Source organism: Bos mutus, chromosome 9, assembly GCF_027580195.1.
Source record: "Bos mutus isolate GX-2022 chromosome 9, NWIPB_WYAK_1.1, whole genome shotgun sequence".
Taxonomy (NCBI): Eukaryota; Metazoa; Chordata; class Mammalia; order Artiodactyla; family Bovidae; genus Bos; species Bos mutus.
In genome coordinates, this window is record NC_091625.1 from 71,347,813 (window position 1) to 71,363,990 (window position 16,178).

At 35.5% G+C, this 16,178-nt stretch overlaps 1 protein-coding gene across 3 annotated transcripts in view; it reads left to right on the top strand.

Annotated features, from left to right (window-relative positions):
• The first annotated feature begins 1,628 nt into the window (after positions 1 to 1,628).
• Positions 1,629 to 16,178, top strand: part of EYA4 (EYA transcriptional coactivator and phosphatase 4) — a 365,676-nt gene continuing 351,126 nt past the window's right edge. Inside the window, exons 1-2 of one of the 3 annotated variants that reach the window (XM_070376696.1) lie at positions 1,629 to 1,845; positions 10,146 to 10,243. The gene's annotated coding sequence lies outside the window, so the exon portion shown is untranslated. Of the gene's footprint in view, positions 1,846 to 3,474; positions 3,847 to 10,145; positions 10,244 to 16,178 lie in introns of those variants that run through there. The other 2 variants (XM_070376694.1, XM_070376697.1) reach the window with 2 other exon arrangements.

Genomic DNA, 16,178 nt, shown 5'->3' on the forward strand with positions numbered 1-16,178 from the left:
ATTTTTTGAGATAGTTACCTGTATTTGGCTTATAAAATTGCTTCTTACTTCAATTAGAGTCACATGAGGAAGACTAAAAGCACTGTCAGGCTCTTTTATCACACATTTGGATTTTAAGAAAGTTTAGATAGTTTGTTTTATATAACAATGTCAGGATAAATGGAAAGAAAACTGTGAATACTTAGTGTTTTCTTTTAGAATAACAACTTTTTTTTTTTTTTTTTACTTATTGTTAGCATGGTATAAAAACTGCTGGAGAATTATCATATGCCTGCTACTCATTTGGAAATCCCCAGGTACAAATTCCAAGTTAACATTTTTAACTAATAAAAACAAATAAATCAAGTTCTAAAAGTTAGTATGTTTTCTAATTCGACTCTTAAATGTAGAAATGAGTCCAAGCCTCTTCTGACAGTTTGATGACCTGAGACACTTTTAGAAGTTATATTAGGGAGTTAAAGCAGTTTGAAAGGCAACGTGCTTTCCTCCAGAGGTTTGATATTCTCAAATTTAAAAGTAAAGCCAGAATTTCAGCAAAATAAAATTTTATCATTATTGTCAATTTTACAGGAATAAAAAATGAAATGCATTCATTCTTATGAGAATTTTCCCAAACCATGTCCCAAAGATGCAGATACTCCAACTACAAATTGATAATAGAGATTAGACAGTATGTGTTACAGTGTTCATTGGTCAGTCATGTCTGACTCTTTGCAAACCGATGGACTTGACCCTCGCCGCTTCCCACACCCCCTGCCCCCGCCCCTGCCCCCAGCTCCTCCATCCATGGAATTCTCCAGGCAAGAATACCTTACTGGAGTGGGTAGTCATTCTCTTCTCCAAGGGAATCTTCCCGACCAAGGGATCAAACCCTGGTCTCCCGCATTGCAGGCAGATTCTTTATCATCTGAACCAACAGGGAACCCCAGAAATTAGATAGTACTTATCTTTTTCCAGAGTCAGTTATATTCAAATATTTCAAAATTCTTACAAAACTGCTTTACAAACTAAGATTTTTTTTGACCATAATATACTTAAACCAATGTATTTCTAAAATCCTATTATAGTTGGAAAGCAACACAACAATCAGAGGTAGAGCAGAGGACCTCACTTGTGCCACCCAGGCATCCGTAGCTGGCAACGCCAGATTCTATTTATCGTTTGTTTGCCAGCCCCTTCCGAAAGTGTCCCATTGTTTTACATCATCAGCACAACCCCTAGCACAGTTCTTCTTTAAAGACTGCTGAACTGATAGGCACTTACTAGCCCCATTTCTATAAAAATCCTAGAGTATAATTGACAAGAGAAACTACCTGTCTCTTTCTCACTCTGACTCTGACTTTTTCTTTTTCTGTAACAAAATAACTGCCCTGTAAACTTGATCCCATCTGTTCTTATTCAAGAAAAGAAGGGGAAAATAACTAAAATCAGGCCCCACTAATTAGAGGAAAATTGTATGTAAATAACTGAAAAGTCTTTTCATTTTTATGGTTAACATTGCTACCAAGGCTTTAACTGACTGTTGGGTCTAAAGGGTTATGTGCTTTTTTTAAGTGACATGTGCTCCTGGCCAAGTACTGGCTGGGACATGTTGTGAGTAGTTTTAGATCATCACAGCTCTGGCTATTTTAGTCTGTGTCACTGCTTGGAGTTGTAATTAATTTGCATGATCCTAAAAATCATAATTATGAAAATTTTGGTATTTGATAAGAATAACTTATATTCAGTCTTACTAAGAAAGTCATGGAATATTTAGCAGAAGGGCAAAAAATATCTATACGGTGCCAGCAAATATCTCACATAGAAGCAGACAGCTGAAGCCTCCACAGAGCTTAACTTGTCCTTGTAAGTAATTTGTGGAATATTATGTGCTTGCTAATTAACTGTGTTCTACACTTTAATTATATCTCTATCAGTAATAATATGTGTTGCATTTGTTTTTGGTTTTAATCTAAAAGTTCTTTCACGAACAACATTTTTAGCCAATGCTAATTTTAGCTCATTTTCATATAAATAATATTTATAGAAGACATATACAAATGATATTTGCACCCATATAGTATAGTATTTCATTATTTCTCTCTAGTAAATCAACATGATTTTTTTTAGAAAGCCTAATACCATTGTTAGATTTCTTTCTCTCTCCTTTGGGCCTGATTTCTTTTCTTCTTTTAATTCAGTTTGTCTTGTAACAGCTAAATTTCTTAACAGGTCTTCTCATTCTTCAAATCATAAAAAGAAAAAAAAAGGTATAAAGAAAAGGATTAAGAAATTTATAATTAATGTCTAAAATGTTGAAGTATGATCTTTTTTTATTTTGGGGATCATTCAAATTATGAATATTGAAAACTAGTATGTTGCATATGTAAACAATGATCTTCAGTGCACTGATATATTTTTGTAAGATCTCTGAAAATTACTCAACAACTGAAAATTACTCAACAACTGTATTTTTAGTCTGTGTCCCTATTGAGTTGATAACAGACTTAACAATAATGCATTATGTTTTAGAAAAGCACTTATGTTGGTTAAAGTTATAGGTGCATGATTAAAGGAAATTAAATGTAATTTAGAGTCAGAAGTTCTGTATTTAAATATTAATTATAGTCTGTTCAGCAGCTTGACTTTTTTTGCTTTTAATTTTATATAGGAGTATAGCTAACTAACAATATGATAGTTTCAGGTGGACAGCAAAGAGACTCAGTCATACGTATGACTCAGTCATACGTATGCATGTATTCCTTCTCCAAACTCTCCTCCCATCCAGGCTGTGACATAACACTGAGGAGAAATATTATATGACTTCTCTTGTATGGGGACTGTAAAAAGAAATGATACAAGTGAACTTATCTACAAAACAGAAACATGCTCACAGGCTTAGAGAATGAACTTTTATGGTTGCTAGGGGGAGAAATGGGGAGAAAGAATAGTTAGGGAGTTTAGGGTCAACATGTACACACTGCTATATACTTAAAGTGGATAACCAACAAGAGTCTACTCTATAACATAGGGAACTCAGCAGTTTGAATTTTGATCAGTTATTTTCTTCGAACTGCATGCTATCTCTAAAATGAGGATAATTAATAATAATAATAATAATCTGCTTTTACAGAGTTTTAATGAGGACCAATATTAAAGTTTATATTTACAGTTTGTATAAGCAATTTGTCAAGAATTAGTATGCTAGTCTATAAAAATTCTTGTTTAATAGTGTTTGGGGGAAATGACAGAGGGAGAAAAGTAAAGACTAATTCCTTTTTGTTTTCTTACTGGTTTTTCATTAATTTCTCGTATCTATTTTAGAAAAGTTGATAAGCAGGGACACTGCTTTATTATGCCTTTAACAAGTAAGCAGCAGTTGTGAGGAAGTCATGTGTTCTGAATTTAGAGGTCTGTGTTCTATTTTCACCTGTTGCTAACTCAGTGGAGTCAGAGGTCCTTGTGCTCTTCGTAACTCTGGTTGTCCCTCTAGAAAATGGGAGCAGTAAGGGTGGAAAATCTAACCACCCATCTTTACTGCTCCTGGCCCTCCTCAACCACAGATGGGCAGTTTGTCTAAGTGACTGGAAGGACATAGGTCTGTGGGGAGTGCCCCTCCGTCCCTTCTCATACTGGCGCTGGACACCCTAAGAGCTGATCCTGGGAGCCTAGTGGCCCCGATTCACTTTCTCAGAGCCTCGGGATTGGGAGAAGAAGAAAATTACTGGTAGCCCTCCCTTCTGGCATGGAATAGCAACTCTCCTAGAAGCATTTTAAGGTGTAAAGATACCAGAACCTATTCTTCATACTGAGACTACAGGACATGATCCATGGGGTCTTGTGTTTGCTGCTCCTCCTTGGAGAGAAGTAGGTATAATATGATACAGGAGTTTTGTTTTATTTGAAATTGCATGGTTTTTGTTCTTTTCCTTTTTCCTCTGGGAGAAATTGTTTACTTGCTTCTTGTTCCATGAATTTTTTTTCTCGGTAATGTTAGTGGATTTGTGCTCCTAGGAAGAGAGAGAGAGAGAGAAAGGGATGGAGAGAAGGAAGTGGAGGAAGGGAAGGAGAGAAAGAGGGAGAGAAAGAAAGAAAAGGAAAAAAAATAAGAGTTGGACCAATATAATATGTACATAATAGGCTCAAAATAAGAAAATTTTGCATTTGTTCTATGGACTTATATCAAGCATACTTTAGAATCTGATGTTTCTTTCCCTGAAATGAATTTCTATGTAATATTAACTTGAATTTGTTAAAAAAAAACTACAAATACCTGAAAGTAATATTTTTATTTAGATGAATGTGTCATCTTTTGTTTCTCCTTTAGAAAACTAATAAAACCCTCTTAGCTACAATTTGATATATTTTAGTGGTAAAATGTTATTCTAAAATGTACTTTTGAAGTAATACTTCTTCAAAATACTCTTCAGAATATAAGCAGCCCATAGTTGTAGGAAAAAAACGAGAAGCTAAAATGCTGTGGATTTAGGATTTTAGTTGACATTTTAGTTCTTACTCCCCAAGCCCTGTTACATTGTTTTATAAACATCTAATTTAGAATGTTATATGAGTTAGTATGAGTTGCCTAGATATTAGTTATGTTGTATTTTTCATATGTTTCATAATAAATGTCTTGAATATTCTTAAGTAAACATTAACATTTAAACATTTAAAAAACACTCTACATTAAAATATACCAGGTAGATATTTCAATAATTTCCTTTCTTAAGAGTATAATCCATGCTTCTAAATTCAGTTTGCTTTCTCTCTGCGTTCCATTTGTATTTCCTTCAAATCACATTGCCTTGTATGCTTTCTCTCAAGCATACCTACAATAAAGCCATCTGTTGTCTAACGGTCATTCCTACATGAATCATGCTCTGTCAAAATTTTGAGGTTTATAAATGTTCAGTTAATTGAGCAGCCTGACCAGCTGAATACTTGTAAGTGCTTTATAATATCTTTCAACACTTCAAAACTTTGGCCCACTTAAAACTCCAGAATCCCAGAGCAAATGGGAGAAGTCATTCATATGGATTCTTGCTGATAAAACTAAAACCATGCGTTTGCATTTCTCACAATTTGGAATAAAGTAAATGTAGTTCTACTCTTAAATGTTTATTTTTCAACTGTGTCTCTGTTTTACCATAGCTAGTGATTGGGAAGTGAAAAACTTATCCAATCAGCCAATTATTTTGACAGCCTTATTCTAAACACTAGCTTGACCTTTTTTTGTCGTTAATTGGGTGTTTTGGCATCATGAATGCTTATAGTTTCTAAGAATGTAGTCAATCTCTCTCTCTCTTTTTCTCCCTCTTTCAATTTTTTTCATAGTGATGAGATAGTGAACATGAATGCATAAGTAAATGATTATAATTTATATGGCAGCCACCCACCCCAATTGTCTTCCAAATATTTCTGTGCATTGCTGGGGCCATATATTTTCATGGTCTTTCCTGGCTTCAAGTTCCAGAATTCACAGATTTTGAGTCTCTCTCTCTTATATTATTAGTTCCACCCTTTCTGCTCTGCATTAAACATGGAACTGAGCCCTTTTCCTTCATTCCTTCAAACACACACACACACAAATCTGCTCATAAAATGTTATCTTTCAGTGTAGCTGATTTACTGAGAGCTTGTTGAGACTAAGACAGTTTATGTAACAATCATACGTAAACATATTGGTATGTAAACATGTTGGTATGCATATTGGTGATTTCTCTACTTAAATGTATGTTGACCCCAAGTCATACATCATATGGACTAAAAACCCTCTTCTCCTTTATAGGATAATACCTCTTTTCTCTAACCAAACCCCAACTCAGCTCTGAGTTTCCAGGGCATATGTAAAGATTCACTAAGTCTTCTGAACATCTACTTCAGTTATTACCCTTTTTCTGTCCTTCACCAATATACACAAGGGGAAGTAAGGAGTATAGAAAAGTTTTACTTTACCCTTAAGGGATATTCATGGCCAAACACACACACACACTTAAAACACAAATGCATGCCACTCACCCTACACTCACATCCCACAGAAAGCAAATGTATCTAGTCAGTTTCATTCCTTCTGTATGACTTTTGTACCTTCCTATCTCTGTGCTTCTTATCATAACTGATTTATTCTCATGATGTGTGCTTTAGAAAAAATTTCTCCTTTTATAAATGACCTTTCAATATACAGCAACATTGTCTCACCCCACAGTAACATCACCCAAATTCTTTGTAAAAATTACTTTTATTTCTTTGCAAGAAATTATCACCCTCTGAGATTATCTTTTTTTTATTTAAATATTCTCAATTGTCTATCCTTTAAGAGAGGGTCCACTTTTATACTGCTTACTGCTGTATCTCTAGGACCAAGAAATGTGAGTGATAGTAAATGTTCAATATATTTTTAAAAATAAATAGTTCTGTCTATTGTTAAAAATTTAAAAATATGAATTTGCTTAATAATTTTAAAAAGTATGACTTATCTAATACATTTTAAAGGCTACATCATATTATCTGTCCCATAATAGCATGAATTGAGTAATAATTATAACCAGGACTTCCTGAGATTTATTTGTGGTAAAGACCACCATTTACTATGCTGATATTTATAGTTCAATGTTCAGAAGAAATAGAATTAGCTTGGGAATTAAAACAGCCTCAATAAAGATTAGCATCATGGAAATCTAACCCAATCCCCACATTTAACATTTGTGGCAACTGAGACACAGAAAAACTATCTTGCCCAATATTAATGGTAAATTTAAGTCTGGAATTCAGGTTTCTTGAGTCTCAAATGACTAATTTTCCCTGTAAACCATGTCCCAAGTCCTAATCTAAGAGTAATCAGTTACTTCATGTTTTCATTTATAGAAAAAGCAGGTGAAATTAGATGATCTCTCAGCATTTGCAGTTCAATTACTCTCTTTTTTCCTTCCCCGATATTCATCAATTATTCCACAACTTGACTGGAATCAGTCTCCTTACATTCTCAGTCATATTGTCAAGATCCTACCCAGTGATACCTTGAGTCCCTTAACAGCTCTAAATGTCTATTCCTTACAATGAGGGAGACCCGGGTTCAATCCCTGGGTCAGGAAGATACCCTGGAGAAGGGTATTCCAGTACTCCAGTATTCATGCCTGGAAAATCCCATGGACCAAGGAGTCTGTGGGGCTACCATCCATGGGGTGGCAAAGAGTCAGACACAACTGAGTGACTTCACTTTCACTTTCACTTAGGGGTATTGGTGCATTTGACTGGCTGCTGCTGATACACAGCACAGCAGAATTTACAACTACTGAATCTACACAAGTAGAACAATAAGGATGCTCTGACCATTTACAAGCACTTCTTTGAAGGACTTCCTGAGCATCAAAGAATAAGCCATAGGCGATGGCACCCCACTCCAGGACTCTTGCCTGGAAAATCCCATGGACCGAGGAACCTGGTAGGCTGCAGTCCATGGGGTCACTAAGAGTCGGACACGACTAAGCGACTTCACTTTCACTTTTCACTTTCATGCATTGGAGAAGGAAATGGCAACCCACTCCATGTTCTTGCCTGGAGAATCCCACGGTCAGGGGAGCATGGTGGGCTGCCGTCTGTGGGGTCGCACAGAGTCGGACACAACTGAAGTGACTTAGCAATCAAATATAATGTAATACAGTCAGTTCAGTTCAGTTCAGTTGCTCAGGCATGTCCGACTCTTTGCGACCCCATGAACCGCCACATGGCAGCCCTCCCTGTCCATCACCAACTCCTGGAGTCCACTCAAACCCATGTCCATCGAGTCGGTGATGCCATCCAACCATCTCATCCTCTGTTGTCCCTTTATCCTCCTGCCCTCAATCTTTCCCAGCATCAGGGTCTTTTCAAGTGAGTCAGCTCTTCGCATGAGGTGGCCAAAGTATTGGAGTTTTAACTTCAGCATCAGTCCTTCCAATGAACACCCAGGACTGATCTCCTTTAGGATGGACTGGTTGGATCTCCTTGCAGTCCAAGGGACTCTCAAGAGTCTTCTCCAACACCACAGTTCAAAAGCATCAATACTTCAGTGCTCAGCTTTCATTATAGTCCAACTCTCACATCCATACATGACCACTGGAAAAACCATAGCCTTGACTAGATGGACCTTTGTTGGCAAAGTAATGTCTCTGTTTTTTAATATGTTGTCTAGGTTGCTCATAACTTTGCTTCCAAGGAGTAAGCGTCTTTTAATTTCATGGCTGCAGTCACCATCTGCAGTGATTTTGGAGCCCAGAAAAATAAAGTCAGCCACTGTTTCCCCATCTATTTGCCATGAAGTGATGGGACTGGATGCCATGATCTTAGTTTTCTGAATGTTGAGCTTTAAGCCAACTTTTTCACTCTCCTCCACTTTCATCAAGAGGCTCTTTCATTCCTCTTCACTCTCTGCCATAAGGGTGGTGTCATCTGCATATCTGAGGTTATTGATATTTCTCCCGGCAATCTTGATTCCAGCTTATGTTTCTTCCAGCCCAGCGTTTCTCATGATGTACTCTGTATGTAAGTTAAATAAGCAGGGTGACAATATACAGCATTGATGTACTCCTTTTCCTATTTGGAAACAGTCTGTTGTTCCATGTCCAGTTCTAACTGTTGCTTCCTGACCTGCATACAAATTTCTCAAGAGGCAGGTCAGGTGGTCTGGTATTCCCATCTCTTGAAGAATTTTCCACAGTTTATTGTGATCCACACAGTCAAAGGCTTTGGCATAGTCAATAAAGCAGAAATAGATGTTTTCCGGGAACTCTCTTGCTTTTTCGATGATCCAGCAGATGTTGGCAATTTGATCTCTGGTTCCTCAGCCTTTTCTAAAACCAGCTTGAACATCTGGAAGTTCACGGTTCACTTATTGCTGAAGCCTGGCTTGGAGAATTTTAAGCATTACTTTACTAGTGTGTTAGATGAGTGCAATTGTGCAGTAGTTTGAGCATTCTTTGGCATTGCCTTTCTTTGGGATTGGAATGAAAACTGACCATTTCCAGTCTTGTGGACACTTCTGAGTTTTCCAAATTTGCTGACATATTGATGCAGCACTTTCACAGCATCATCTTTCAGGATTTGAGATAGCTCAACTGGAATTCCATCACCTCCACTAACTTTGTTCATAGTAATGCTTCCTAAGGCCAACTTGACTTCACATTCCAGGATGTCTGGCTCTAGGTGAGTAATCACAGCATCATGATTATATGAGTTGTGAAGATCTTTTTTGTACAGTTCTTCTGTGTATTCTTGCCACCTCGTCTTAATATCTTCTACTTCTGTTAGGTCCCTACCATTTCTGTCCTTTATTGAGCCCATCTTTGCATGAAATGTTCCCTTGGTATCTCTAATTTTCTTGAAGAGATCTCTAGTCTTTCACATTCTATTGTTTTCCTCTGTTTCTTTGCACTGATCACTGAGAAAGGCTTTCTTATCTCTCCTTGCTATTCTTTGGAATTTTGCATTCAAATTCTGCATTCTTTCCTTTTCTCCTTTGCTTTTCGCTTCCCTTCTTTTCACAGCTATTTGTAAGGCCTCCTTGCATTTCTTTTTCTTGGTGATGGTCTTGATTCCTGTCTCCTGTACAATGTCACGAACCTCCATCCATAGTTCATCAGGCACTCTGTCTATCAGATCTAGTCCCTTAAATCTATTTCTCACTTCCACTGTATAGTCATAAGGGATTTGATTTATGTCATACTTGAATGATCTAGTATCAAATTGAAGTTAAAGTCACTCTTAATACAGACCAAGGTTAAAATAAAGCACCTTAGGATAAAATTGTTAGGACTGTTTGGTAGCCAATGTGTTTGTTTTCAAATTAAATTGCCTGTTCATCATGGGGGAAAGTATGTTTTCTCTCTTCTCGATGCTATTAGTTTTTGCTTTCAAATGACACAGATATCTATAAACATATGTATATGAATATTACAGGCTAGATAGGAATCTCATTCACTGGTGTAAAGTCCTTGGATAAACCAAATTTAGTCTATTTTAATTAGTTTGTTACCCAATCTTTTTTAATATCTCATAAAAGTTTTTAAATCTACCAGTTTAGTTTAAGGTTTTCTGCAGTTTAAACTTTTTCTTTTGAGAAAGCGACCTGATTAAGTTAATTTTTTAAGATATTACATAAATTCAGAAACTTTATTTTTCCTCTGTTTTAGGAATTTTCAGATACACTGGGGAAGTTAGCATTTTCTTAATGCTATCATTGAGCCTAAAGAGGAGTTTCCTAATACTGCTTGTACAAGTGTGAGGAAAGGTAATGCCTTGTCCTGTGCACTGCCATAATTCCCTGCCTGTTCTCTCTGTTGCCTTACAGTGTCTAGAGCATTTGGTTAAATCAGCCTTGGTCTAACTATTGGAACGGTTAAGAAGTGACTACAAGAAATAGGAGAACAGAATAAAATATAGGGGCAAAACCCTGAAGTGTGTTTCAGGAGAGAAGATCAACAATATGAGATTTTCTATGTTTACATTGTATTGATACATCACCTAGTGTTAACCTTCGATCTCTGGACTCTTCTGGAGCATTCAAGGGAGTCCATACATTTCCCAAACTTTAATATAAAACTGTGAATGCACATTTTTTGGGAGGTGACAAACAACCCATAATTTTCATCATATTTTCAAAGGGGGTCTATAAACCCTCAAAAAAAGCTAAGAAGTACAATATTAATAGATTCCTAGAGAATAAGCATCATAAAGATGGAAAAGAGTTAATTAATACAAATTAGCATCTCTCCTCTTCCCATCTCAAATTAATTATATTTGCCATTTTTCATTTTCAAACCTGGAAATCATATCCAACCTTAGGGCTGTACAGCTGAAGTAGGTGATAATTCTATGAACATTTAGGGAAGGAAGCTTGCTGCTGCTGATGCTAAATCGCTTCAGTTGTGTCTGACTCTGTGCGACCCCATAGACGGCAGCTCACCAGACTCCTCCAAACAAAAATAAGGTTTGGCTAAATGGTAAAATAATAATTTTTATGTGCAGGAAACTTTAACATAAAGATATAAAGCAACTGTTTTTCATCTCCTATTAATTTGTTTTCATTGGTAACAGCAACCAATGTTTATTAAGAACTCACCATGTGTCTTCAATTGTGTGTAAGCATATCTTTTTACATTGAGTTCTCATAATGAGCCAATGCAAGAAGAAAATATTTCCTTTAATGTTTCAGATAAGGAAACTGGAATCATCCTGGCACATCAGGAAGGATTTCCAAGAAGAGATGACATGATGTTCAATTTCCAAAGATCAATGTGTACATTTTGGAAGGGATGTGAATTTCAAGATGGAATGGAGGGAATACAGGGACTAGGGAAGGAGCAGAATAGGAAGAGTAACAAAGTTAGATGTCATTTAGGAAGAGACTGATGAGGAAGACTGAAATTTTGTCTTCTGAGATCTGCAGTAGAAGGGACTTACACTGAATCAGGATGAAGCTCTACACCAAAGCTGGGGAGTGAGCAATGTATTTTAGAATTTTTTCCAATTTCTCCCAGCTTTGACTCTTCAAAACCTGAGATTTAAGTCTCCTTAAGCCACATGCATATTCAGAATGTATAAATAGGTCAAGAATAGTTGACTATCTTAAGAAATTTCTCAACTCCTCCAGGGCAAGGAGACATGGAAAGGAAATGTGTTGACCCTGAAGAATCTAAGGGGAGGATGTGGAGCCACTGCATCCCTCAAAATGGCAACAACCACCTTTAAAACATAAAATAAGCCCATGGGTATATTTAAGAATGTATTAAAAGTACATTGTGGGGACGTTCCTGGAGATCCAGTGGTTGAGACTTCATCTTCCAATGCAGTGGATGTGGGTTTGATCCTTGGTCAGGGAGCTAACATCCCACATGCCTCGGGACCAAAAAACCAAAACATAAAACAGAAGCAATATTGTAACAAATTCAGTAAAGACTTCTAAAATGGTCCACATCAAAAAACTTTTAATATATGTATATTTATAGAGCTGGACATGACAGAGCAACTAAAATATAAATATATATATTGCAAAGAACCCAGAAATCTCATTTCCAAGTATATACCCAAAAGAATTGAAAGCAGAAGCTCAAATGGATCTTTTTAAACCCATATTCATAGCAACATTTTTACAATAGCCAAAGGTAAAGGCAACCCAAGTGTTCATTGATGGATAAATGAATATGCAAATATGCTGTTAATATATGCATACAGTGGGAAATCATTCCACCTTAAAAAGGAAGAAATTTCTAACATATGCTATAGTAGCGATGAACCCTGAAGATAGCATGATCAGTGAAATAAACCAGCCACAAAACGACAAATTTTGTATGACTGCATTTATACGAGGTGTCAGGGTTAGTCAAATTCATTGAGACAGAAAGTAGAATGTACTTTCTGGTACAGGCAGGAGTGAATAGTGAGGAGCCATTGTTTAATAGGTACATAATTTTGGTTTAGGAAGATAAAAATTGTTTTGAAGATAGTGGTGATGGTTATACAACAGTGTGAATGTACTTAATGTCATTGAACTGTGCTTCAAATTATCAAATGGATAAAGTTACATTATGTATATTTTATCAATCAAAGAGAATAAAGCACAAGTTAATTTATTTGATAAATTTAAGGTTGATTTCTAGTCCTAGTCTTTAAATACATAAATGCAATTAAAATCCATTCTGAATAAGGCTGGTTTAAAAATTATACATTTGTAAAACATAGTAGGTAACAGATTTACATATGTGAGATCAATATAAATGCTTTGCCTTAAATTCTTGTATATTATATAGCTTGATTTAAATATGCTTAAATAGTATATGGTTAACATTATATATCTTTGGGTTATTTATTGAATATAGTCAACTTAGAATTTCAATATCCATACTGAATATGTTGTTTGACATGGTTGATGACTAGTGGCTTATGTGGTAGGAAAATATTTTACCAGGAACTCTTAGCTAATGGGAAGGCCAATAAGATATATTATCAACACTTTAAAATGGTGGTATATTCACAGAGTGTATAGTCTAATAGATGGCTAACAATTTGACAAATATAATTTTTTTTTAATTAAATACACTGGAATGTCTCTATATAATGTTTTCCAGGGGTCTGGAGTTTTTTCAGTGTTACATGATCCTCTTTGGGCCCTAAGCCAGTTCTTTAAAAAATGAATCTTAGCGAAAAGAAAATGTTAAATGGAGGCATATTGTGATGAATTTCACTGTCTAGTATTTATTTAAAGGCTTTAACCTAATACACAACATAGTGAAACTTTGGTTTCTCATACATAATGTATTAAAAGTTTTAGTCCCTTAGAAAACATTGCCAGTGGATTACAGTGAATAACAAATCCATATACTTAGAGCTAGGATTTTTTTTACTAGAGTTTATTTTTTCATAGCTGTCTTGAATGGATATTTTAAACTTAAATGGGTTCCATTTCTCCTAAAATAAAGCATCTTTAGAGGAGAAATTTTAAGGGAACAGATGAAATTTCATTACCACGCATGTGGTCACACCTTGTCAGAATTTAGGTCCTAAATTTCACTGTGATATTGATACTTGCACACATTTAAAGTGACATTATTTGGCAAAAGAACAAGTATCTAGTTTGAGTTAATGGTGCACATAGTGATGACTAACCACGTACTACAAGGTTAAAACAATTTTAAAAATCACTTGTTAATGTGATAAGACCAGGCTTGTGTTTTTCCTAAGCTCATTTTCAATTGGCTTTTTTGTTCATCCAATAGGTGAATAAATGTTTGCAATTGACAGATGTATTCTTGACTCAAATAGAAAGGACAGGAGGGTGAGATATTAACTGGTAAAGAGTGATTCACACCTTCATGCACATAAATCCTTTATTTTAAAATTGAGCAGTGTTTTGAGTATAACTTACCCTAGCCTGACTCTAAACCAAGGATTCCATCTATGTGAGTGGAGTAATGAAATTAATCTTGTTGAAAAACACATTTCTGGAAGAAATCTGTTCTAAAGAATAATTTATTGGGTATAAGTTATCTTAGAATTTCTCTTCCTTCTCCCTATAACTCTTCCTCGCTCAACCTATCATCCCACAAAAAATCGGTGAAACTAAATAAATTCCATTAAATGCTTAGATTTTACCTTCCTTGTTAGTCTCATTCTACAGCGATGCTTTTCACAGCTAATGAGTCTTTTGATAAGGAATTTAATAGATATTTAACAGCCACCATTTTAATCTTAATTTTCTATGGATTGATTCTGTCAATAACTTATTTTAAAAATGGAGCACAATTGCTTGTAATTGTGTTAGTTTCTGCTGTACAACAATGTCGTCAGTAACTCTTAATGATTATTTAACACATTTTTGGTTTTGTTTGATCATTTGAAAAATCAGAGCTTGCCATGGTTATGGTCATTGCTGCTGTGCAATATATTCAATTGTATCTTCTGTTCTTCATCTAATTTTTCCTCCTCATCTTCCCTCCTTTCCACCCTCCTAGCACAGAGCAAACTCTGAAACTGACTTCACTTCTCTGCCTCACAGGAGCTATTCTCTGTTGGCCCTCATAAAGTCTTAGCCTCTGCATATGAAGTCTAGACCATGGCCAAGGAAGACATAGAAGACCCATGTACAATTACGCCCACCCATCTGAATAGCTCCCTCAATATTAAGATCTCTCAAATTTCACCACCTTTTACATGTCTGTAATCAGTTAACTGCCTCCTCAGGTACACAAAGTTACTATGGTCCATTAGGGTTCCATCTTCTTATGCCTGAGAGATGAGCCTTCCCATTCTCTCAAAAATGACAGTTCTTCACCACATGTTGACCAATGCTTCAAAAGTCTTTGTCAAAAATTGTACCTATGTTTGTAGTGATTAGCAGTTTGAAAATAATTCTCTTAGCAATTACTGTATTTTGAACAAAATGGGAAAACTTACAGAATTCTTTTAAAAAGTTTTTTAGATATGTAACACATCATAAAATCCATCCTTTTAATATGTAAAATTCAGTGGTTTTTAGTTACATATTCATGAAGTTATGCAACCATTACTACTATTCCAAAGCATCCAGCTTTTGGTTCAGCACCAAACAAGAAACCTCATACACATTAGCAGTCACTGCCCCTGGAAATCAATAATATATTTTTGTCTCCACAGATTTACCTGTTCAAGACATTTTATATAAATGGAACCATACAATATGCAGTTCTTGAGACTGGCTGCTTCTATTTAGCATAATGTTGTCAAGGTTCGTCTGTGTCACAGCGTTTATGGGTACTTCATTACTTTATGTTGCTAATATTCCATTGTGCAGATAGATCACTTTATTTATCTACTCATCAGTTGATGGTCATTTGGGATGTTTCCACTTTTTTACTATTGTGAATAATGCTGCTATCAACATTCATGTAGAAGTTTTGTGTAGACATATGTTTTCATTTCTCTTGCATATCAATCCAGGAGTCGCATTGCTTGGTCAAATAGTAATGCTATGTTTAACTTTTAAAGAAACTATCAGGCTGTTTTCCAAAGAAGCTAAACCATTTCACATGCCCAGCACAGTATGAGGGTTCCAGTTTCTCCACCTCCTGGCCAATGCTTGTTATTTTCTGCCTTTTTGATCACAGCCATTTTAGTAGGTATGAAGTGGTATCTCACTGTTGCTTTTATTGAGTTTTTCAGATAGCTAATAATGTTGGGTGCATCTTTTCCTGTGCTTATTGGCTGTTTATGGATCTACTTTGGATAACGGTCTATTCATATTTTTATTTTTAATCGGCTTTTTAAAAAATGACTGAGTTATAATAGTTATTTACATATTCTCAATATCAGTTCCTTATTAGATATATGATTTACAATCTTCCATTCTGTGTGTAGCTTTTTCACTTTTTTGATGGTGTCTTTTGAAACTCAAAAGTTTTTAATTTTGATGATATCCAATTTATCTTTTGTTGTCCTACTGCTGTTGCTCAGGATTTTGGTATCATATGTAAGAAACAGTTGACAAATTTGCCTTCATGAAGATTTGCATCTTTGTTTTCTTCTAAGTGTTTTACAGTTTTAACTCTTCTGTTTGGATCTTTCATCAATTTTGAGCTAATTTTTGTATATGTTAGAGGTACAACTTCATTTTTTTTGTATGTGGTTTCTAGTTATCCCAGCACCACTTGTTGAAGACTATTCTTTTTTCTTTTTTTTTTTTTTTTGGTCAA